Genomic DNA, 27,181 nt, shown 5'->3' with positions numbered 1-27,181 from the left:
GATCCAGGAAAAACATGAAAATGAAGTCAGCAGCTTAGTCAAGGAAATCCAAAAACAAAATGCTGAAGAAAATAGCATGCTAAAAACCAGCTTAAGTCAAATGGATAAAACAGTTCAAAAAGTTATTGAGAAGAATAATGCCTTAAAAAGCAAAACTGGTCAGATGGAAAAAGAGATAAGAAAACTCTCTGAGGAGAACAAACCCTTCAGAAAAAGAATAGAATTCAGTGAGGCTGATGAATTTACCAGAAATCAGGAATCAATACTTCAAAACCAAAAAAATGAAAAATTAGAAGAAAATGTGAACTATCTCATTGAAAAAACAACTGATATCAAAAACAGACTTAGCAAAGATAATTTAAAAATTAATGGAATACCTGAAAGTCATGATCAGGAAAAGAGCCTTGACATCATTTTCAGAGAATTACTACAGGAAAATTGCCCTGATATTCTAGAAGCAGAGGGCAAAATAGAAATAGAATCCACCGATTCCCCCAAGAAAGAGATCCCCAAAATCCAACCACTAGGAACATTATAGTCAAGTTCCAGAACTCCCAAGTCAAAGAGAAAATATTACAAGCAGCCAGAAGGACACAGTTCAAATATAATGGAGCTGCAGTCAGGATCACACAGGACTTAGCAGCAACTACATTGGAAGCTCATAGGGCTTGGAATATAATATACCAGAAGGCAAAAGAGCTTAGAATGCAACCTAGAATCAACTAGCCAGCAAGGCTGAATGTCCTCTTCCAAGGAAAAAGATGGATTTTCAATGAACCAGGGGAATTTCAAATGTTCCTTGTGGAATGGACAGAGCTGACCAGAAGGTTTGATCTTCAGATACAGGACTCAGGTGAAGCTTGGAGATTGGAGGAGAGGGGGGAAATATGAGGGATTTAATGATGATGAACTGCATGTATTCCTACATAGAAAAATGACACTGATAATACTCATATGAACCTTCTCAGTTAATAGAGTAGGTAGAGGGAGCTTTTATAGTTGAAGCACAGGAGAAAGCTGAATTTGAAGATAAAATATGGTGTAAAAATGGAGTCAATAGAAAAAAAAGGGAAATGTAATGGGAGAAAGAAAAAGGAGAGGGGGAATAGGCCAAGATATTTCATATAATGAGATTTTTTTTATTGCAATTAGCTATTGCAATGATATGGAAGGGGGGAGGCAAAGGGAAATGAGGGAACCTTTGCTCTCATCAGAGGTGGCTAGAAGAGGAAACAGCATATATACTCAATGGGGTATAGGCATCTGGAGTAAGAAGGTGGGGGGAGCAGGCGGATGTGTATAAATGAGGAGAGGATGGACCATGGGGGGAGAGTGGTCAGATATAACACATTTTCTTTTTTACTTCTTGCAAGGGTCTGGGATTGGAAGGCCTGTCCAAGACCATAGGGCCAAGTGGATGCTGGGCCTAAGGGGTGTATGGGTGCTCAGGGCTTCTTGGCCCCAGGACCAGGGATCTGTCTGCTGCGCCACTCAGCGACCCTACAGCAGAGTCAGAGTGAAAGGAGAGAGAAAATATAGTACATGGCAGTGGAGAAATACGAAAGGAGGGAGTTGTGATCGGCAATGGCAATTTTGGAAAAATATGGAAGTAACTTTTGTGATGGACTTACCATACAGAATGTGATCCACCCATGACAGAGTTGGTGGTGTTGGAACAAAGACTGAAGCACATTTTTTTTTATTATTATTTGGGGGAGGGTGTAGGGCAAATAGGCCTGGGTGGCCTGCCGGGGGCCACATAGCAGGGTGATCTTTGTATGTCTGAGGCCAGATTTGGACCCGGGTGCTCCTGGCTCAAGGGCCAATGCTCTGTCTGCCACCCAGGCACCCCTACTATTATTATTATTTTATTTTTGTTTTGGGTCTTTTTTTCCCTTCTTTTTGGTTTTTACAGGGCAGTGGGATTGGGTGGCTTGCATGTCACACAGCTGGGTGATTGTTGTGTCTATGGGGCTGGATGTGGGCTTGGGTGTTCGTGGCTCCAGGGCTGGTGCTTCGTCCATTGTGCCACCTGGCCATACCTACAATTATTACTATGTTTTATAATTTTAATTTTTTTCCTCTCCCATTCACTTTATTGCCCAAGCAAGTCTATATTCATGGGAGGAGGGGTATTGTGTTTACTCTTAAACAAGAATATTTTACTAATGTAAAAAAAAAAAAACATTTGTACAAAATGAGAATTAAAAAAAAAATAAAATAGAATGGATAAAAATAAGAACTGAAGATAAAAAATAAAAAAAAATAAAAAAACCCTTCAGAATTCTTTATAAAACTGATCTCTTGTGCATCTCTTTCCTTTTACCCTAATGTCTCATACTAAAATTGATTTATCTGCAAGTATGTTTACCAAAAAATAAATGTGTACATTGTTAACCTGATTGTTCCCAGCTGCGAGGAGGGTGGAAGGAAATTTTCTAACTTAAAAATATGCATACACATATGGATGAATGTTGAAAATACATTTTAGCATGTAGTTGGAAAAATAAAATATCAATTAAGAAATATTTCTTCATCTGAAAACTGCTTGGTCATATCTTTTGACATTTATCAATTGTGGAATGACTTGTAATCTTAAAATATGATTCAGTTCTCTAAATATTTTAGAAATGAATCCTTTATTGAAGACATTAGCTGTGAATCCTGTTTTCCACCTTTTTGTTGTCCTTCTAATCTTGGTTACATTGGTTTTATTAGTGCAAAAACATTTTGTTTTAATAGTCAAACATATCCATTTTACAATTTATAATGTTGTCTGTTCTTATTTAGTCATAAATTTCTCAAATTTCCATAGATCCAACAAATACAGTATTATTTTGATCTCTTATAGTATCATCCTTTATGTCTAAATCCATTTGACCTTATTTTATTTCACCTTTTTGGGCGACCATATAGTGTGTGAGAATGTAGGTCTATGCCTAGTTTTGTCATACTATTTTTCAGGTTTCCCAGCAGTTTTTGCTGGATAGTGAGTGCTTGCCCTGGAAACAAATGTCTTAGGTTTGTCAAACCATAGATTACTATAATCATTTACTACTCTTTCTTTCATACCTACACTAATTCATTGGTCCATTGCTCTATTTCTTAACTAGCAGCATGAAGTTTTGATGACTGCCATTTTGTAATATAGTTTTAGATCTGTGAGAGCTAGGCCACCTCCCTTTGAGTGTTTTTCATCAGTTCCCTTGATATTCTTGATCTTGTGTCACTCCAGATGAATTTTGTTATGAGAAGGAACATTCTTGAGAAAACCATAGGATAAAATTTTTGAACTGAACTGATCTCTATAGTAAGGGCTAACATAGAGTATAGTATAGAGCTCTAAAAATATCAGATCTTGTATGAGGCATCTGAACTGATCTATAAAGATTAAGAATTATGAGGCAGGAGCAGCTAGGTGGAACGGTGGATAGAGCAGTGGCCCTGGAGTCAGAAGTACCCAAGTTCAGATCCAACCTCAGACCCTTAATAATTACCTAGCTATGTGACCTTGGGCAAGCCACTTAACCTAATTGCCTTGCAAAAACCTAAAAAAAAGTATTATGAGAGGCAGAGAGGAAGTGTAAGGGTATAGGAAAAGAGTAAGCATATGAATGGATGAGGAAGAGAAAATATCTTGTTTGGGAAATTGCTAGCATCAAGTGTGTTTTTGTATGCATTTTGCCTTTACATATGTGTGCCTCACATGGCTCTGTATGTGTTTGCAAAAAAGCAAAGATTAGAATATTCTCTAGAATCTGTGCCTCCAAAAGTAAATTTGATTCTGTTCTTGATGTGAGGACATTGGAATCCCAAGGCTAACTTTCTCTGGCCTTATGAGAGTGGAGATATATGACAAACCTTGTACCCATCTTCCTCCTTTGAGAGAGAAAGAGAGACAGAGACATAGAGACAGAAATACAGAGTGAGAGAGTGAAGTTATTAGTCTAGTGATGATAGGCAATAGGTTTTAGGTTCAAGCAGCTTTTCCTAAGGAGAGTTTACTGTTGAAGGAGTGTATAGGTTTCATGAGATTTTACCATCAAAAGACAGTTACACAAAAATTAGAAAATAAATCCACATATGAGAATCTATTAGAAATAGAAATCGGATCTTACATAGATTTGAATATTCTAGATATTAAACCTGATGAATGAACAATCACACTCTGGAAACATGATTTGAAGGAAGGAGTGGAGAGAAGGAAATCTAATTTTTATCAAGGGAATTTATTATCCCAATTCTTCAAGCCATAGACCTTATGCTGAAGAGAAACTTAGCTTTTGTGCCCTTTCTCAGAGCTGGCAGAAAGAAAAAATGAATCTCTTTTTTAAATTGTTGATATTTCTGTCCCTCTTATAGGGACAGAGTTTAGAATAATTTTTTTCTGTCCACTAATGAGAATATGAAGAAAATGCTTAGATTTGAGTCACGAGTACCACTAGTACTCCATTTTAACTGAAATAAAAAGTAATTGGACTAAATATTGACTTTTGGAATAGTTGTTGGGGTATGGTGAATTGAAAGATAATAAAATCGTACTAAAAAGAAGTAACCATGAAATTATATTTACATGAACTAGTTTTATGTTCATTAAAGTAAAATAGAAAAAGCACAAAAAACAATGTAAAAATTATAAAGCACTTTTAGGATAATAATAAAGATATGATTTTGAAACTGAGATTTCCCTTCTTTTGATATACTATATTAGCCCAATAAATGCAATAAATGTTAAAATCTATATTTAATATTGAAATATAATGATAAGTTGTATTATGGTTTTAGACATTATTATGGAGTATTGGAGTATAATTTTGTATAATTGTTGATTATATAATGAAATAATCCTTAAGAAAAAATAAATTCATCAGAACAAAAGAATAGTTGCTCATAATGAAGTCCAAAATTCAATGAAATCATATATTTTTCAATTTTTCCTTTAGAGAGTAACAGTTTTATCCTTACTTACACTATGATTATAATTCCATTGTGAATTTTTTGACATTAATTGCTCATATTTTAAATTGTAGAATTTTATTTCTTCAATTGATAATTGCTTGATGATTCTGTTTGAAAATATTAAATATCAATTTAAAAGTAGATTAATAAAAATATATTGTGGAATGGTTGACATAGAGAGCTGGTCTTCAAGACAAAAAATCCTAGATTCAAGTCCTATATCTAACACATTCTGAATATATGAATTGACAAAACATTTAAACTCTCCTTGTTACAGGCAACTTTATAAACCTACACAGATGAAAGAAGGTACTAAACTGAATTGGTAGAGGCAAATTCTTCATCTTATAAATCCTATATTAATGCCATTATGGCACTACTCCTTGTTCTTTAAACTATGAAAATAATAATTAACATTACTATTTTAATAAAAATAAAATGTTATTCAAGAAGCTTGCAGATGTTTAATGAGACCCTGACCCTTTCACAAGGAGAGAGAGAGAGAGAGAGAGAGAGAGAGAGAGAGAGAGAGAGAGAGAGAGAGCTCTCCCTGGTGCTCTCAGTGAATGCCTAAAGGCATCTGTCTGCAACTTCAAATTCAGGGATGTGAATCCCACACCCTTTAGATCAGAGTACAACAGAGGTCATTGCCTGTTCCTTTTGAAGGGCAGACAATAATCCTTCAAGACCAATAGTCCTGTGTTCAGCTGCTGTCTTCATGGAATTTTTCTCCATTTTGCTTTACAAAGTTTAAGTATAAAGGATGGATAAGAAATAATCAGTGGAGCAAAGGTACGATAAAGAAGATTAGGAAAGGCTTCCAGTAGAAGGTTTGATTTTCCTGATAAAAGAAACACAAATTAAAAGAATTCTGAGATACTACCTCATATTTTTCAGATTAACTAATACAACAAAAATAAAAGTTGGAGGGAAGGTGGGAAAACTGGGAGAGTAATACACTGTAGGTAGAGTTATGAATTGATAACAACCATTCTGGAGAGTAATTTGGAGCTATGACCAAATACAATAAAACTGTGCATGCCCTTGTTTCAGCAGTAAATTTTAATCCCAAAGAAGTGATAGAAAAGGGTAAAGGATCCAAATGAACAAAATATTTTTAATATCTTTCTTTGTGGTGGCAAAGGACTAGGGATTGAGGAGATGCCCATCATGTGGGTAAGGTTGAAGAAATTGTGGTGCATCAATGTATAAGAAATAATGAGCAGATGAATATCAGAAAAATCTGAATAAACTTACATGCATTGATGTTGAGTGAAGTCAGAACATGTACAACATTTTACAAAAAAGTAGCAATACTGTTGTGATGATTAGTCATGATAAACTTAACTATCCTAAACAATACAACAAAGACAATTCCAAAATAGTTGTGATGGAAACTGCCATCCACATCCAGAGAAAACATCATAGAGTCTGAATATAGACAAAAGCATAATGTTTTTTCATTTTCAAATTTTGTGGTTTTTTGGTATTTTGTTTTAGGCTTCTCATGGCTTTATCCTTTTTGTTTTGATTATTTCTAAATGAATAATGTAGAAATAAGGTTAACATAAATGTGTGTGTATAACCTATGTCAGATTACTTGTCTTGACTAGGGAGGGAGGTAATTGAATAAGCAAGAAAAATAAGGAACTAAAAAACTTACAAAAACGAATGTTGTGGGGTGGCTAGGTGGTGCAGTGGATAGAGCACCGGCCCAGAGTCAGGAGTACCTGAGTTCAAATCTGGCCTCAGATACTTAATAATTACCTTGCTGTGTGGCCTTGGGCAAGCCACTTAACCACATTTGCCTTGCAAAAGGCTAAAAAAAGAAAAAAAAGAAAGGAAAAATGAATGTTGTAAATTATCTTTACATTTAATTCAAATAATAAAGTAAAAAATTGTCATAATTATATTATTTTTGTCTGGAGTTGAAGGAAATCAGAAAAGTCAGAGAATAGAAATATTTTCCCAGCATGGTGGAGAGCCAATGAAAATATCTGAATTTGAGAGATGGACTAAGGAAGGGAGGAAGTGGTATAAAAAACTGAAAAGGTAGGTGGATAAGTGCTCATTATTGGTTTTATTGATATTTTATTTTTCCAAATACATATTATGAAAGTTTTTCAACATTCGTTCATATTCCTATGTATACATTTAGGTTACAAAATTTCCTTACAACTTTATTTTCCACCCCTGCTCCCCTCAGAGGTAAAGTCTCATTAATATTGTACATATACATTTGTGTTAAACATATTTACAGATTAGTCATTTTCAGTATGAGGAAGATTGGTACCCTTTTTATGACTTCTTTGGGATTAAGATTTAGTAGTAATACTGCTGAAACAAGGACATGCACAGTTTAATTGCATTTGGTCATAGCTCCAAATTACTCTCCAGAATGGTTGTTATCAATTCATATCTCTACCTACAGTGTATTACTGTCCCAGTTTTCCCATCTTTCCTCCAACTTTTATTTTTGCTGTATTAGTTAATCTGAAAAATGTGAGGTAGTACCTCAGAATTCTTTTAATTTGCATTTCTTTTATCAGTTAGGAAAATCAAACCTACTGGAAGCTTTTAAGGGAAAGTAATAGATAAGAGATTACTTTTTAAAAAAGTGAATACTATGTTCTTTAGATTCTGAAAGATTTTTGATTTGTTTTGTTTTGTTTTCTTTTTCTTCCTTTGGATAGGGATAATATTGACAAAAACTGGTCTAATAATGTTGCCCTAGCTCTCTATACTGCTGAGAGGAGCTGCTTCCATCAAGGTTCTTGATCTCACAATGCTTCTGTTAATTTGTATATTGCTCTCTTGGTTCTGTCCCCTTCACTCAGGATCTGATCCTGTCATTCATTCTATGATTATCTAGAGGCTGACCATTTAGGGTTTTTTACAGACCAATAGCATTCCTTAATATTCATATTCAACAACAACTTATTTAGCCATTACCAAATTAATGGAGATCCACTCAAGTTCCAATTCTTTCTTCACTGAAAAACAAGGGTTGCAAAGACTATTTTGGAACATGTGGAACTTTAAGCATTTTTTAATGATTTCTTAAACATAGAACTGGAATTGCTGGGTCAAAGGATATAAACATTTTAATTATTCTTTGGGCATAATTTCATATTGTTCTTTAAGATGGTTGGATCATTTCACAACTCCACCAGAAATGGATTAAAGTACCAATTCTCCCACAACTTCACCAGCATCGATCATTTTCCCTTTTTCGTCATTTTAGCTTATCTGATAGGTGTGAAGAGATACCTAAGAGTTGTTTCAATGTGCAGTTCTCTAATCAATAATGACTTGGATAATTTTTTTAATATGATCATATATAACTTTACTTTCTTCATTTGAAAATTTTTCATAATTTTTTCCAATTTACTAATTGGGGAATGACTTGTAATCTTATTAATTTTATGTGCTTCTCTATATATTTTAGCAATGAAACTTTTATCAGAACTCCTGATTGAGAAGAGTGTTTCCCAACTTTCTGATTTTCTGCTAATTTTGGCAGCATTGATTTTATTAATATAAAAACATGTTCATTTAACATAGTCAAAATCATTCATTTCATTTTGTAGTTTATAATGGACCCTAATTCTTGTTTGGTTATAAATTTATGCCCTTTCCAATTGATCTGATAGAGTATTTTTTGGTCTATTAATTTACATATATATATATATATACATATATATATATATGTGTATATATATATATGTATATATATATATATATATATATATATATATATATATATATATAGTATATATATATATATATATATCTCATCACTGGTTAGATCTAAATCCTATACCCATTTTGACCGCATTTTGGTATAAAAGTTGAGATGTGGAACTATGCCTAGTTTTTGCCATACCATTTTCTAGTTTTCCCAAGAATTTTTGTCAAATAGTGAGTTCTTATCCCAGAAGCTGATGGCTTTGCGTTTGTCAAATAGGAGATTGCTATAGTTATTTACAGAAGTTTCTTTTGAATCTAATCATATCTGCTATTTATTAGCCAGTACCAGGCAGTTTTGATCAGTGTCCCTTTATGATATAGTTTTAGATCTGGTAGAGGTAGGCTACCTTCCTTTGTATTTATTTCATAAGTCCCCCAGCTGTTATTGACCTTTTGTTGCTCCAGATAAATTTTTTTGCTCTTTTTTCCTAGCCCAGAAAAATAGTTATTTGATAATTTGTTTGGTATGGCAATGATTAAGTAATTTAATTTTGGCAGAACTGTTATTTTTATTATATTAGGTCTACCTACAACTGAGGAATTGACATTTTTCCAATTAGATCCAACTTTATTTGGGTGAAAAGTGCCTTATAATTGTGTTTATACAGTTTTGGGTTTCTCTTGGGAGGAACATTGCCAAGTATTTAATGTTGTCTATAATTATTTTAAATAGAATTTCTCTTTCTATCATGTGCTCTTTGGTTTTGCTGTCCATATACAGAAATACTGGTTATTTATGAGGGATTATTTTATATCTTGATACTTTATTAAATTTGTCAATTGTTTTAAGGAGATTTTTAGATGATTTTCTCATGTTGCCTAAGTATAGTATCATATAATTTGCAAAGAATGAAAGTTTTGTTTTCCTATTGCCAATTCTGATTCTCTTTCTTTTTCTTCTATTATTGATACAGTTGGTATTTTCAATACATATTGAATAATTCACCCCTTGATTTTATTGAAAATAATCCAACTTTTTTCCTGTAACATATAATATGTGTTCATGGTTGACATAGTCTTTTTATTTACTTTCATAATAGGTATAAATAAAAATTAAATGTATTAAGAGATGAAACAGATCTGAAAGAAAGAAAATATATTAGAGGTACTAAAATTACATAATGCATGTGTCAGCTTTTAAAATTTAAAGATAATAATTAGTCATATTCACCAATCAGATAGGTGGGAATTAGTAACTCCAAGATGCTTTATTTTGCATTTGTCTGATCAATAATTATTTAGAGCAATTTTTCATATGACTATAGATAACTTTTATTTTCTCATCTGAGAACTGACTTTGCTCATCTGTCACTTTTTAAATTACTTGTTTTTTCAATAATTTTACTCAGTTATCTGTATTTTTTCAAAATCTCTTCTTTGTCAGAAACATTGGTTGCAAGAATTATATGCCTATTTACTACAATTCTTTTGATTTTGGTAAAGTTTTTTTTTTTTTCCCTGCAAAATCTTTTTTTTTACTTTAATCGAATCAAAATTATCCAATTTGTTTTTATAATGTTTTCTGCCTCTTAAACTACTTCCCTTTCCACATATATGAAAACCACTTCTTTTTCTCTTAATTTGCTTAAAATATATTCTTTTATATCTAAATTCTTCCCCCATTTAGACCTTATTTTTGTATAGGATGTGATAGGTTTGTCTAATCCTAGTTTCTGACTCACTATTTCTCAAATTCCCCATAGGTTTTTATCAAAGAGTGAGTTATTATCCCAGAAGCAGAACATTTTGAATTTCTCAAACAGTAGAATATTGGAATTATTTCCTGCTGTCTCTTTTTCATTTTTATTTTTTTATTTTTATTTTATGAGTTTTTTGCAAGGCAATAGGTTAATTGGCTTGCCCAAGGCCATACAGGTAGGTAATTATTAAGTATCTGAGGTCGGATTTGAACTCAGGTGCTCCTGATTCCAGGGCTGGTGCTCTATATACTCTGCCACCTAGCCACCCTCCTATTGACTCTTTTGCACTTCATCTATTCCATTGATCCACCACTCTGTTTCTTAGCCAGTACCAGATAGTTGTGATAAATATGCTTCATAATATAATTTGACATCTATTATGTCTAGGTCACCTTTCACATTTTTTAAATTAATCCCCTTAATAGTCTTAATTTTAGTTCCTCTATATGAATTTAGTTTCTATTTATTTCTAGCTCACTAAAGTATTTTTTTTTTTGGAATTTTGATTGGTAATCACAAAACAGGTAGTTTAAATTAGGTAGAATTTTCATTTTTTATATTAGTAGGGCCCAAATATGTGCAATTGATATTTGCCTAGTTATTTAGATCTGATTTTATTCTTGAAGTCAGTGATTTTTCTGATGAGGTATTTTACATTTTTTTTCTATTTTTTATATCTTTTGGCTTTATTAACAGAATCTTGTTGTCTCATGAAGTCATTGGTTTACACCGATTTCATTCATGTTTTTAGAGAAGAATTTTCTTCATTTACCTTTTGCAACTCCTTTTCCATTTGCCCAAGTATAGTTTTGAGAGAATTATTTTCTTTTTGCATTTGCCCAATTGAGGATCTGAGAGATTTATTCTCATTTTATATCTATCCAATTGTATTTTCCAGGATTTATTTTCTTGTTGTGAGATGTTAATTTTCTCAAGCAATGTGTTAATTTTCTCTTGAGTTTTTTTCCCAATTTTTCCAATTGATTTTTAAACTCCTTTGGGATTTCTTCAAAGAAGTCTTTCAGGCATGTAGCCCAGTTCATATTCTCCTCAGAAGTACTAGATCTCTCTGGGAAAGAATCTATTTCTTCTAAGTATTTCTCCATGGACCAACCTATCTGACCTTTCTTCATTTTACTAAAACCTTGTGTTGGGGGGGGGGGGCGGGGGCTGGCTGTCTGAGATTTGTTTTTGAAAACCCTAGAGGCTTTGTTCACTTGGTTAATAATTCCAAGGGCCAGGAAATAGGGGGGTACTGGTTGCATTCTCTGCAGTGTTTGAGGTCTTCAGCAACAGAGTCTGAGTTGAACTTGAACAAAGTGCTGAGTCCTGGGGTAGGGAGTTAATCTCCCCCTTCAGATGAGTGAACTCTGCTGCCCAAACCTGAGCCTGAGGGGGTGGAGGGGGGTGGTGTTACTGTTCCTTCTGTGAAGAGGGATCCACTGAAAGTATGGAGCTCATGTCCCTTGCCCAACTGGTCCTTTTCCAGGCATGCTCTGTGATTCTCTGTGTTACAATTCACCCTTCCATGACTGGGGCTCACCAGTGCTACTCTCCCCCTGGCCAAGGACTCCACAGCTAAAGTTGAATCTTGCACCTGCCACTCACCAAAACCTCTGCCACTGAGACCAGTCCTCTGGCTCACCCTCCCCCCAACTGTTGCTGTCCCTGAGGTGTCCCTCTGGTCTCTACTCCCAGTTTACCCGAGGTCCACTGAGACAGAAATTGTTATTGGGTGTTTCCCTAGTTTCTCTTTCTGGGTTTTGTCCATTGAATTTTTAAAAGAGGTTTCTTTCAAGTTGTTTTTGAGGAAAACATGGAGCACTTAACACAGTGCCTTTCTTCTCTCCCATCTTGGCCCGTGGTTATATATTTTTAGACAATACCAAGTAATTTGCTTTTTCAATGTGGGGAGAGAAGTGGGAGGATGAAAAGAATTTGGGAAGCAAGAATTTGGAAATAAATGTTGAAATTTGCTTTTGTATATAGTTGGAGGGAAAATAAAAAATAAAAAATAATTAAATATCTAAAATAGTAAAAATTTATTGAGAAGTTAAATGATCTTATATTCTTATAAGTACATTTGTAATTTTCTTGAATGCCCAGCCAAAAAGAAAAACCATAAAGTTCTGATTATGTGGAAATGATATCATATTTTGAGTAGTGCAGTCAAAAAATTTAAAAAGTGAGCTGGACAATTTTAATAAGACCTCTTTAGAAAATTCAAATGCTTTAATTCAAATATTATTGGATTCTTATTATTGTGATTGTTTCTCATTATTTTATTTTATTACCATGACTCAGACTCTTGAGTATAAGTATTATTTTTTTTCTGATTGTTATTATTGTGACACTGAATTCATATAGATTGTTCATCTGTCAGTTACATCTTTTTCATAGAGGGAAACTTGATAAGAATTACCTCAGTCAACTTTGCATGAAGCCACAAGGAAGGAAAATTTGGATGTAAAATTATTTATATGACATTTTTCACCTCTGGTTAAGTAAGAAAGTAATCCATATTTTTGATTGCTGTTCTTCCAGACACTGTTTATCAACATGAAAATTTACCAAAGTAGGACCCATTCATAAAGAAGAAATGAATGAGATTTGTAATAGTATAATAAGCCTGCCATATTTGGGTTACATTTAAAAATAAAAATTAAATTGGTGATAATGTTATACTTGGTGTTTCTAGAAATCTTTTAGTGACAGTTTCTTCAGATTGTTTTCATCTTCTTCTACTAAAATAAATAATTATGTCTGAATAATAGAACTGTATAATTATTTTTATTGGAGTCAGAGGTACATTTGAGATGGGAGGACAGCCCTGAGAGACAAAACTGCTAAAAGTAGGCCAAGATAAGAAGAGGTTTACTGAAGATTTAATGGGAAGTAAGCTATCATTAAAATCATTCCTATTGCAGAAATTTCAATAAGGATAATAAATAGTGAAATTAGAGAGAGAGATTGATGAGAAAACTATTGTTTGACACTCAAATGCAATTTTTTTATTTGGAAATTTCTGAGCATCAATAACAACTGTTGGACATGGTGTAGAATCCCTATAATGAAAATGAAATGATCAGTATATTTTCTTAATCACAGCTTTTTCCCTCCTTTTTGAGAAAGAGATGTAAAATCATTATTAAAATTATCATCATTTGTATAAGCCTTTTGGATTTACAAAGTTTTGCATATATTGTATCATCATCTGATCTAAAAATATAAATCATTTGGGGCAATGTTGCCCCAACTTCTTCAATTATTGAAATTTCAGTCTTCCCCAACACATGCTACTATTCCATTTTTTATGAACATAACGTTTATGAACAAGTCCTTTAGGTATCAGAAAAGGGAATTGATGAATTTCCCTTTATTTTCAAATTTGCAAATGTTATGGAAGCACAAATAAGCAAAATATAAAGGGAGAACTATTGTTTCTATATTTTTTTCTTGACTCTTCCCTTGTCCTCTCTTTCATGAATTCTTTTAAAAATTTCCATCAAGTTGGCCTTGTTCCAAGAATATTTTTTTTATCTAAGTCATGCATTTCTTTGAAAGTAAGCTTGGTGTCACTTCTCCCATTTAATTTACTACTTAAGATATGTTACAGGCTACTCTTAGGTACAACAAAAGAGTCCAATACCCTTTGGATAATCCTCATTTTCAGTTCTTGGTATATTGTAATCTCTTTGTTTTACAGCCATACAATACCCGAGAAAGAACAGTGGTATTAAAAGAATTTTCAGGAGAAACATAAACAATTATGCAAATGTATACTTCTGTGGCACCCCATTGTACCAATTATTGGACCACACTGAGAAGTTGTTCTTCATGATTCCTAAAAAAAACATTTTTTTCAATGAGAGTCAGATTTTATCATCTTTTTATTTTAATTCATTTTTATATATTTTAAAATGGTATTTGGTAAATATTTTAATAATATTTGATGCAAAACATTCTTTTAAATATCTGATAATTACTTCCAAAAATACAAAACAGTCCATTAAAAGTGATCTCAAATTTATATTTTTCACAGTAAAACATACTTTTAGAGTACATGATGTAGTCTATACAAACATACACAATCACATCTCTTGTGTTTTGAACATCCTCCATTAAGATCATTTTTCATGTATTTGTCACTTTTTTTACAAAAGTACTCTTTGAAATTGATTCCTTAATCAAGTGGCTTTCTATGCTTAATTGAATTCTTAACAAATCAAAGTTTGTTTCAGTTTGTTTAAGCAGTGTCATTTTCATTTGTCCTCAATGTAGAGCTCTGCTCCTGGGTAAAATATTTCTTTTAATAAGTGTTACTCTTTTTCCCTTCAGTATAACTCTCTGCCTCTTCTATATGGTCAATAGTAGCCAGGAGACTGCAGAGTTATTCTAGGCTCATTTATTTGTCTGCCTCCTTAAGGTATTACTAGCTTAAAGTTCTTCGCTGGTTTACTGTCTTCTGGACTAAATAAATGAAGGGTGTGGATTGCTTTTTTCAACATAGGTAGCCTAGAGAGATAGAAAGAGAGTTGGACTCAGTCAGGAAAAGCTGTGGTTGAATGATACTTCAGACATCAATTCTGTGACTTAGTTTAGACCATTTAACATCTCTGTGCCAGTTTCCTTTCTTCTAAAGTGAAACGATCATACCAATGATCTTTAATTCCCTACTTAAACTAAATATGTTGTCATTCTTACATGATAAGGATTTCCAACATAGCCCCAATTAGGATTTAATGGAGGCAAATGAATTTCAGTTAGGGACACCATGTTATACCAAAGTCCTGGGGGTCCTGGGATTGGCAGAAAGGACAGCGTTTAAATACACTAAAACAGTGTAGGGAGTCTCGGGGAAGGCATAGACTTTCAAAACTGTTATATAAGTTGCTTTGAAAATAGTTGAATGTGCATAGAGAATACTGGGAAGGCTTGATGACATCTGGAGTACACACCAGGAGCAGCAAAGAGGAGTTTTCAGAAAAAAGCAAACAAAAAAAAGCAAACAACAATTATAACAGAAGACCAACTTTAATTGGTTTAAACCTGCCATGACCATGGGATCAGTATGATATAGCCCCTCTAATGGCTGCATTAACACTACCCTGTGTTATTCATGTGGCACCATCTGCCTTTCATCCAAAGATGAAAAGTAATATAATACTTTCAAATTAATTAACATCTTTTACAATTGGGATGAAGCTTTAAGTATATTTATTATCCACTTTTCTTAATGGATTAATTCAGTCCATGCATCTGTGCCTTTTTTCTCAGTATTGTTGGAGGGAGAGGTAAGAACTCAATGCTTATTGATGTTATGCAAACTACTGTCAAATTTTACAAAATTCTTATTTAATTCACAGTCAGGTCAATGCTTTAAATGTTTTTTCAACCAAGCAGCATTGTGATACTGTAAACAGAGTGGTAGATTTAGAGATAGGAGACATAAATTCTCATCCTAACTCTGTCACTACTTATATTTCTTAGAACATCACTTACTTTTTTTGAGATTAATTTTCTTTATATGTATAATTAGGAGATGTGAATATATTACTTTAAAATTTCCTTCCATCTTTAAATATTTGATCTATCCTTCATGAATTTCTAGTTATATGTACAAAAAACCCTACACCAACATGCATATGCATATATATGTATACATATATATGCACCATATCAACATTTGGGGGTTAGCATTGTAGAGATGAGGCTCTGAGAATGAAGGTACAGTTCACATATAACAGCCAAATTACCTGATTTGAACTGTACTTGAAACCTTTTCAGCTTTAGACAACCTGCCAAAGTTTGTGTTTAGCTAGTAGTTACTTCAAGGATGTGTTGTTCCCTCCAACTTCAATAAATCATTAATGAAGGATATTCAAGGAGAATAGAGTCCTCTGTAACTGTTATAGGTATACTAATTTTAACTTATATGTTTAGGAATAATGGCAAGAACATTTTATTTTATTTCAACTTAAGTGAAACAATGGAAGTAACCATTTGGAATATTTATGACAACTTTGGTATATGGGTTATCTGAGTTTGCAAATTCAATCTATGAAGCATTGAAAGATATCTATACTCACACACACAAACACACAGAGACAGATACACACAGATACATGTCTGCCAAATTCCATTCTTACCATAAAAACTGAAGAATCTATTGTATTATAGTTAAGGTGTACAACGGATTGACAAAAATGCAGCTATTTTATTTGGAAGGAGTTATTTATCTATCTATCTATCCATCTATATATGCATACATACATACATGCATATGTACCTATATATGTAATTTCATGCTTATATACATACAAAGAATACAACTATAAATATACATATTTATATTTAATTTATATTATGTTTGTGTAAGCATTGCATTATATATATATATATATATATCATGTATTTCAAACATATAATATAATCTATGTCTATCTATATATATTCCTGTTGTTGTCTCTATTGTCCTTCCTTCTGGAAGAGGACCATGACATCAGGGAAATGATTCCATGAAGTGTGAGGGAATTGGATTTGAATGAGAGGCTGTTGCACTATGTCACCAGCTTCACTTTTTCCTCCTAAGCCATCTGGATCCAGTGACCAGATATGAATCTGATTGACTAGAGGTGGCCCTGAATGTGAGAAAATCCGGATTAAGTGACTTGCACAAGATCACATAGATTGTAAGTGTCAAGTGTCTGAAATAAGATTTGAACTCAGGTCCTGTTGACTTTAGGGCCATTGTGCTATCACCTAGTTGACAATGTAAGTAATTATCATATAAATTATATTATGTATACAATATAATCTATAGTTATCTGCCAAGATAATTTGCTTTTAAAAACATGTTTTATCAAAATGATTGCTCAACAAGCTCTTTACCATTCAGTATTGAACTTAATCCTTGATTGAAATTCAAGATAGCCATGGAATATATAAAGCTAAATTAGTGGGAAAGTATTATTTTCCTTTTCACAAAAAAGAGAGTTCATGACTTTTGGTAAATATCAGACATGAAAAGATAACTGTTAGTTCATTTAGAAAAAGGAATCTTCTGATGGCTTAATAGTGTCCTAATTTTAAAAAGGTGTTAAAGGGACAGTCCTTCCACTGAGAGAAGGGAACAAAACTAGATCATCATAGACATCAACAGCAATATTGTGTGATGATCATCTGTGATATACTAAGTTTTCCTTAAAGGATAAAGGCAATTTTTGTGTAAGAAAATACTATCCATATCGTTAGAAAGTATTATGAAATCTGAAATCAGGACAAAGCAGTGTATTTTTTTTTAATTTTATGCTCTATGTTTTATACTCTTTTTTTATTTAGGTTTTTTCACAGCAAATGGGGTTAAGTGCCTTGCCCAAGGCCACACAGCTAGGTAATTATTAAGTGTCTGAAGCCAGATTTGAACTCAGGTACTCCTGACTCCAGGGTCTGTGCTCTTTCCACTGTGCCACCTAGATGCCCCAATGTTTTATACTCTATTTGAAATATCTTTTGAAGTTTGTTGTGATTTTTGTTTCACAACATGATTAAAATGGAAATATGTTTACGTGTATACAGCAATAATGTAGATTATTCATTGGCAATGGGTTGGAGAAAGGAAGGGAGGAAGGAAGAAAAATTTGAGAATCAAAATTTTATCAAATAATAAATTTTGAAGACTTCCAATCAAGATGGTGGAGAGAAGCCAGACCCTGTGCTAAGTTCTCCTCATCTTTCCTCATATATAATATGAAGCAAACCACTTAATGGAAATCCAATCTACAAAACCCAGAAAGAGAAGCTAGGAGAAGAACCCCTACCTAAAGATCTGTCTCCCAAGATCGTGGGTGTGCTGAGGGCAGAGCACAGAAACCAGTGGGATGACAGCTGGAACAGGCTAAGATTAGCCCTGGGGGTATTCCCACTGAGAAACAACTAGAGAAAGGAGGCATGGTCATGGGACTGACAGACTGGGACTTACCAGAAGGGCTGGAAGGTGAGTCCAAGCCTCTAGAACCCTCTACTTGTCAGGAGGAGACATTAAACTCAGTGAACAAAGCCTCTGTCATGCCCTACTGGTGAGCTGGAGATATTATACTCAGTGAGCAAAACCTCTGGCACCCGCCCTACTGGTCCAGCCAACGTAGAGTTACTAAATCTAGTGACTAAAGCCACTAGGGATGCCAACACTAGATTTATCTAAACCAGCCCCTCTCCCAACACAATATCTTAGGAAAATGAAGAAAGTCCAGCAGAAAAGGGGGGTCCATAGAAAAATTCCTAAAAGGAAAAGACACTAAATCAGAGAGAAGTATAACCTCTAAGGAGAAAATGATTTGGTCTCCAGCACAGAAAGACTTCCTAGAAGAAATCAAGAAGGAGTTTAAAAATCAATTGAAAAAATGTGGAAAAGAAACCCAAGAGCAGGTTAACAATTTGCCACAAGAAAACAAATCCTTGGAAAATACAATTGAACAAATGCAGAAAAGAAAAATAGACAAAAAAAAAGAAAATAATTATCTCAAAACCTTAATTGGTCAAATGCAAAACTCTTACAAAAATAGAACTGACTAATTGGAAAAGCTGTTGCAAAAGGTAGTTGAAGAAAATTTTCCCTATAAAAAGAATGGAGTCTGTGGAAACCCATGACTTCATGAGACAATATGACTCTGTTAACAAAACCAAAATATCAAAAAATAGAAGAAAATGTAAAATACCTCATCAACAAAACCACAATCCTTGAAAATAGATTAAAAAGAGATAACCTAAGAATTATTAGTCTTCCCAACAACATTCAAGAAGAAAAAAAGCCTGAACTAAATATTATAGGATTTAGTGATGGAAAACTGCCCAGATATTATGGAACCAGAGGGCAAAATAGTTATTGAAAGAACACACTGAAGCCCTACAGAAAGGGATCATGAAAATACCAAGGAATATCATAGCACAAACTCCAGAATTATCAGATAAAAAAGAAAATCCTGCAAGCAGCCAGAAAGAAACAATTTAGATGACAATGAGCCACAGTAAGGATTACACAAGATCTGACAGCAACAACATTAAGGGATCAAAGGGCCTAGAATTTGATACCCTGAAAAGGGAGCTTGGAATGCAGTCAAGAATCCATTATTGGGCCAAAGTGAGCATTCTTTTCCAGTTCAAAAGATGGAAATTTAATGAAAATAGGAGACTTCCAATTTTTAATGATGAAAATACTGAGCTTAATAGAAAATTTGGACTTCAAACAGGAGACTCAAGAGACACATAGCAAGGTAAAATTTTTAAAAAAGCTGCGGGTGGAGGGAAAAAAAGACTGTTATAATAAAATAAGATGAAACTGGCGATATCCATAACTGGGAGGAAGACTTTAATAAATCTAGAGAATTGTTACTCTATTAGAGAGGATTTAATTATAGAGAAGAGATGGACACTCATGACTTATTTGGGAAACTGCTATCCTATAAGTTTAAACTGGCTTATATATGCTTACATGGGTGAACAACTCTTATAACTCTCAATACTCTTAGCCAGAAGTGAGGGACACTCATGACTTTTCTCTGACTTAGATAGAATGATTTAATAATGACACTTGTTTAAAAAAGGGGGAATGTAAGGAGATGGGAGGATGGAGGAGAGTGAATGGGGTAAATTTCATTACATTAAGAGGTACAAAAGACCTATTGAAATAGAGGAGAGGAAGGGAGGAGGTGAGAACCCCTTGAATCTTGCTCTCATCAGATTGGCTTAAAATTAGCAAGCATACACTCAGTTCAATTAAGAAACTTACCTTACCTTTTTTGTTTAGATTTTGCAAAGCAATGGGGTTAAGTGGCTTGCCCAAGGCTACACAAGTAGGTAATTATTAAGTGTCTGAGGCCAAATTTGAACTGAGGTACCCCTGACTCCAAGGCCAGTGCTCTATCCACTGCACCACCTAGTCACCCCTTACCTTACCTTTAAAGTGTTAAAAGGGTAAAAGGGAAAGCAGAAAAAGTAGAGAACCAACAGAAGGAAGAGAAGGAAGAAGGGGCCAATGGAAAAGAGAAAAAAATGGGGACAGGGGTTTGATATATGAGGGCAAATACATGAAAGGTGGCAGTATTCAGAAACAAAATATTGGGGAATATGGTAAAGGAAAAAATGGGGGAAAATGCAAACAGGTGGAAGAAAACATAGAGGGCAATAAAGAGTTAGTAATTATAACTTTGAATGTGAATGGGATAAACTCTCCATTAAAATGTTAGCAAATAGCAGAATGGATTTAAAACCAGAATCCTACAATATGGTGCTTAAAAAAAATTAATTTGAAGTAGAGTGATAAATATAGAGTAAAGGTAAAAGGTTGGAGGTAAACATATGTTGCTACAGCTGAAGTGAAAAAAAGCAGGGGTAGCAATTCTTATCTCAGATAAAGCAGCTGCAAAAATAGATATCATTAAAAGAGATAAGAAAAGAAACTATATCCTCCTAAAAGGTAGCATAGACAATTAAGTGATTTCAATAATAAATATATATGTACTCAATGGGACAGAATCCAAATTCTTAGAGTAGAAAATGAAGGAGTTACAGGAAGACATAGAGAGCAAAATTCTACTAGTGGGAGACCTCTAGACGAGCTCGAAGAGTTAGATAAATCTAACCATAAAATAAACAAGAAGGAAGTTAAGGAGGTAAATAGATTGTTAGAGACCCTAGATATGATAGACTTATGGAGGCAATTGAATGGGGACAGAAAGGAATATACTTTCTTTTCTGAAGTACATGGCACTTAAACAAAAATTGACCATGTACTAGGGAATAAAAACCTAATAATCAATTGCAGAATGGGAGAAATAGTGACTACAGATCATAATGCAATAAAAATCACAGGGAGATATAAACCTAAAATTAATTGGAAACTAAATAACCTCATATTACAGAATGACTGGAGAAACAAACAACATATTATAGAAAGAATTAATTATTTTTTCCTAGATAATGACAATAATGAAACAATATATATCAAAACCTATGGTATACATTCAAGGCAGATGACAGGGGATGTATTATATCTTTAACTGCTTCTATAAATAAATTAGAGAAAAAGGAAATAATGGAACTAAATATGCAAATAAAAATTAGAGAAAGAACAAATTAAAAACTCCCAGTTAAATAGCAAATTAGAAATTCTAAAAAATTAGGAGAAATTGATAAAATAAACAACAATAAAACTATTGATTTAATAAACAAGACCAAAAGCTGGTTTTATGAAAAAAAACAATAAAATTGATAATCATCTGGTCAATTTCATTTAAAAAAGCAAACCAAATTGCTAGTACCATAAATGAAAAAGGTGAACTCACCACCAATGAGGAGGAAATTGAAGTATTAATTAAGAATTATTTTGCCCTACTCTATGTCAATAAATTTGATAATTTAAATGAAATGGATGAATATTTACAAAAAATATAAATTTTTCAGAATAAATGAAGAGGAAATTAAATCCCTAATTAACCCTATATCAGAAAAAAAATTCAACATGCCATTACTGAACTCCCAAAGAAAAGATCTCCAGGGCCAGATGGATTCACGAGTGAATTCTATCAAACATTTAAGGAACACCTGGTTTTAATTCTATATAAACTCTATGAAAAAATATGTGAAGAAGGAACTCTGCTTACCTATTTATATGACACCAATATGGTGTTGATACCTAAAGCAGGAAGAGTTAAAACAGAGAAAGGAAACTGTAGATCTATCTCCCTGGATTGTACATGCAAATCCTAAATAAAATCTTCACAAAATGACTATAACAAGCTTTCACTAAGATAATACATTATGATCAAGTAGGATTTATCCCAGGAATGCAAGGTTGGTTCAATATTAGGAAAACTGACAGTTTAATTAATTATATCAATAACAAGCTTATCAGAAATTACATGATTATTTCAATAGATACTGCAAATCTTTTGACAAAGTACTGCACCAATTCCTACTAAAACACTAGAAAGTGTAACAATAAATAGGTTGTTCCTTAGAATAATAATAAGTATCTATCTGAAAAAATCAAAACAGCATTTTTTGCAATGTGGATAAGCTAGAGGCATTCCCAGTATGATGAGGGGTGAAACAAGGATGCCCATTATCACCACTACTATTCAATCTATATAAGAAATGTTAGCTTCAGTAATAAAAGAAGAAAAGAAATCAAAGAAGTAGAATTGGGAAGGAGGAGACAAAACTCTCACTCTTTGCAGTTGACATGATGGTATACCTGGAAATTCCCTAAAAATCATCTAAAAAAACTATTAAGAATGATTAGTAACTTTACCAAGGTCACAGGATATAAAATGATTTCTCATAAATCCTCAACATTTCTATATATTTTTCTATATATATTCAATACAGAGAAGTCAAAGAAGAATCATATGTAGTAAAACAAGGTAAAGTAAGAAAAGGGCCCCAAAATGTGCAGTCACAAAAAAAAATAAATTCAAAAAAACCCATTTAAAACACCATACTTAAAATTGAATGTTGGAATAAAAATACTGATCAAGTTTGATGATGTTAGTCTTTTTCTCTTGAAGAAAACCATGGCATCAGGGAGGTAATGCTATGACAAATTCAGGTATTGGATTTGAGTGAGGGGGTGCTGTGTTTATTTAGCCGCCTCTCCTTCTTCTCCAGGGTTATCTTGGTCCTGTGGCCAGATATGAATCAGGATCACTGGAGACAGCCCTGGACATGAGAGAAATTCAAGTAACTTGCCCAAAGTTAGTGTCTGAGATTGGATTCGAAATCCAGTTCTCCTGAATTCAAGCTAGTGTTCTATACATTGAGCTACCTAATTTCCCATGACAAAGTTTGATCAAAAGGTAGACATATGAGAGGGAAATTCCTCCCCTCCCCCACCCTTATTTTTTATAAAGAAGTGAAGATTGGAGTTGAAACTCTGTCATGATTTTTGGTGCATTGGTTCATATTAGAGAAGAATTTGTTTCCTATCTCCACCTTTTTGATGTTCTGTTTCATAAGAGATAGTTCTTAGATTAGGAAATATGCATAAATCAAAGCAAAAAAGAGTTGGTGGAAATTTATTTTTCTAAAAAAACTACATGAAATAAAACGAATTTAGAAATATCTAATTCGTAACCAGACATTATTTTTTTCATGTAGGCATTGGACTTTCTTCTTTTTATAATCTTATTTGATTCTTTATAAATAACTTAAAAATTCTTCTTTTTCCCATTTTATTGAGAGGTCAAGCAATCTGACATATGTTATACATATGAAGTCATGATTAACACATTTCTTTGTAACATCACAGTCTCTAAAGATTATTTTTATCAAATAATTTCAGATATATCAACATGGTAACCTCCCTGTAATTCTAAAATTAAATGCAGTTTGCCTATAAAAAAGAAGTATTTTTGATCTATATTCGGGACCTACCAATTCTTTCCTTAGAGATATATACAGAAAATTTCTTCATAAATCCTACAGAATTATCTTGGATAATGTATTGCTTTTCTTTTTTTAAATCTCTTAGGGATATAGGTCTAATAATATATTTGCTTGTTCAAAGGGTATGCTTGGGTTATAAAACCCTTTGGGTATAGATACAAATTGATATCCAGAATGGTTGAATCAGTATATACAAATTCACCAATAGTACATTAGTGTTTTAATCTTCCCACAACCTCTCTAACAATTTTAATTTTCCTTTTTTGCAATATTAGTCATTCTGAATAGTGTGAGGTAGCAGCTTGAAGTTTTTTTTTTTAACTTGAATTTCTCTTAACAGCAGTCATTTAGAGCATTTTTTCATATAACTGCAGACACATTTGCCTGCTTTGTCTGAGCATTGCCTGTTCATGACCATTGGTCATTTATCAGTTGAGGAATGACTTCTGTTTTTATAAATTTGACTTGGTTTACTATATGTTTGAGAAATGAAGTCTTTATTAGAGAAATTCACAGTAGTTTTCATTCAAAGTAATGATAACATGTTATGCACTTTCCTTCATCTAATTTTCCCCATTTATTCTCTGTCTCCCTCTCCCTCTCCCTCTTTCTCTCATTTCCCTCCCTCTTCCTCCCTTCTTTTGCCCTATTCATTCTCAAAATTGCTTTGTTTTTAACATTTACTTCCCCAAAACATTCCTCCCTTCTATCAGTTCCCCCACTTCTCTTACCTACTTCCCTTTTTACTTTCCTGAAGTATAAGACAAATTTCTACACCCAACTAAGGATGTAAGTTATTCCCTTTATCAGTCAGTTCTGAAGAGTAAGATTCAAGTTCTCCCCTCCTTGCTTCCTCCACTTTTCCTTCCACTTTACAGTCTCTTCCATGTCAGATAATGTAACCCATTTTTACATGTCCCTTTCTCCTAGTCTTAATGTATTTTTCTTACTCATTCCTTAATTTTAATTTTTAGATAATCATGCTTTCACATTCAAAGCATATCTCTGTTTTCTAAGTATGTTCCTTTTAATTGCTCAAATAAGAAAGATTTTAGAAGTTGTAAATATCATTTTCCCATCTAGGAATATAAATAATATAGCAAATATAAAAGGAATATAACAAACCCCTTATGATTCCTCTTTCCTGTTTGACTTTTTATACTTTGTTGCACCTTGTACTTTTTTTCCTTGAAGAATTATACTGAATTTTGCTGCATAGGTAATTCTTGGCTGTAATGCTAGTTCATTTGCTCCCCAATGGATATCCTATTCACAGGCCTCAGATCCTTTAAGGTAGAAGTTATTAAATCCTGCATTATCCTGACTATGGATCTTGGAAATCTGAATGATTTCTTATTGGCTGCTTGAATCATTTTCTATTCAATCTCAGGTTGGAGTTTCACTATAATATTCCTGGGAGTTTTCATTTTGCAATCTCTTTTAAGAGGTGATTGATGGATTCTTTTGTTTTCTATTTTACTCTCTGATTCTTGAATATCTGGGCTGTTATCCTTTATGAATGCTTGAAAGATGATATTCAGGGTCTTTTTTGATCACTACTTTCTGTTGTTCCAATAAATCTTAAATTATCTCTCCTGGATTTATTTTCCAAGTCAGTCATCATTTCCACTGAGATATTTCATATTTTCTTCTATTTTTTATTCTTTTGGGTTTGATTGTTTCTGGTGTCTCATATCACTAGATTTCACTTATCCATTTCTATCTTAAAGTAATTACTTCTCTAGTGAACTTTTGTACCTCCTTTTCCATTCAATCAATTCTCCTTTTAAAGGCATTCTTTTCTTCATTGCAGTTTTGGTCTCATTTACCATTTAACCTAAAATATTTTTTAATATTCTTTTTTCTTCACTTTTGGGGGAGGATCCCTTACTAAATTATGAACTTTTTTCATCATGTTTCCTGCATCACTCTCATTTTTCTTCTCAATTTTTCTTTGATGTTTTTTTAGGTTTTTTTGCAAGGCAATGAGGATTTCCCAAGGCCACAAAGCTAGGTAATTATTTAGTGTCTGAGGACAGAATTGAACTTAGGTACTCCTGACTCCAGAGCCAGTGTTCTGTCCAATGCATCACCTAGCTGCCCCTTATTTTATTTTTAAAATCATTTTTGAGGTCTTTGATTGTCTGAGACAGATTCATATTTTTTGAGACTTTAGATTCAGAAATTTTGACTTTTTTATCTTCTGAGCATATGTTTTGATCTTCTTTGCCACCATAATAACTTTCTATGTTTATTTTTTCCTATCATTCACTCATTTTCCAGCCTATTTCTTGACTTTGAAATCTATACCAAAATTGGATTCTGCTTCCCATATGACTTGAGTACTTTCCCAACCTTCAGTTTTTTTGTGAAGTTGTTTTCAGAAGAAATTCTTGAATATGAAAGTTTTGAATTCCACAATTTTGGTATGATCAATGGAGAGGTATATTTACTATTCTCCTGTACTATATAGTTACATGTGAGGGATCATAAACATTTTATCAACCCTGGAACTCTTTCCTTGAGGCTGCAAGTTCTGCTGTTCTAGTGCATCTCACTCTTGGACAAAGACCCAGGACTGCAACCCAGATACAAGTATAGTCAATGAAAAAGACCCCTGCCCCTGGTGCAAGCAAACCCTTGCAAATCTCCTTCTGAATTCTTGTTGGGTCCCTTTCTCATTTGTGGGCTGAGTGGTGTGAAAATTGCCATTTATTCTATCACCCCCCCAAGGCCTGCTTCTTTACTCCTCTCTCACCCTCGACCAACAGACACCTTCTAAGTTGTCTTTGAAAGGAAAATTGTTTCAATGAATTTTTTTGTGTGTTTTGCCATTCTAGAATTTTTTAATTTTATTATTTAAATATATTCCGAATGATTTGGTGGAAAGCTTAGATGAGTCCCTGTTATTCCTTTAGCATGCTCCTCCCTCACCCTGTTGCAACAGACCCCTGCTTCCAATCTTTCAGGTTGTCTGGGGTTGGAATATTGTTTACTCATTCTTTTTGTGGGTTCTGCCACTATAGAATATATTTTGAATCATTATTTCCTTGGACAATGAAGGGGTCAGAAAAGACAACAGGTATTCCTTTACTATCACTAAGGCAGGGCACAGTTGTTTTGCCTATAATCTGATCTGAGTTGTAGACACAGTCCCAGGAAGAGGAGCAATAGTACAACAGAGTTTACTGCCACAGTGAGCAGGGTCCCTCTTCACAGTTCCCGGGCAGAGGGAAGCACCAGTGGTCACCCATAGACCAGAGCACAGACCAAGAAAGTGGTAAAATAAAAAAAGTTATTGGTCTCCATGAAAGACATAAATAAAAAGA

This window comes from Macrotis lagotis, chromosome 2 (genome assembly GCF_037893015.1).
Source record: "Macrotis lagotis isolate mMagLag1 chromosome 2, bilby.v1.9.chrom.fasta, whole genome shotgun sequence".
NCBI lineage: Eukaryota > Metazoa > Chordata > Mammalia > Peramelemorphia > Peramelidae > Macrotis > Macrotis lagotis.
This window is presented reverse-complemented; position numbering follows the sequence as displayed.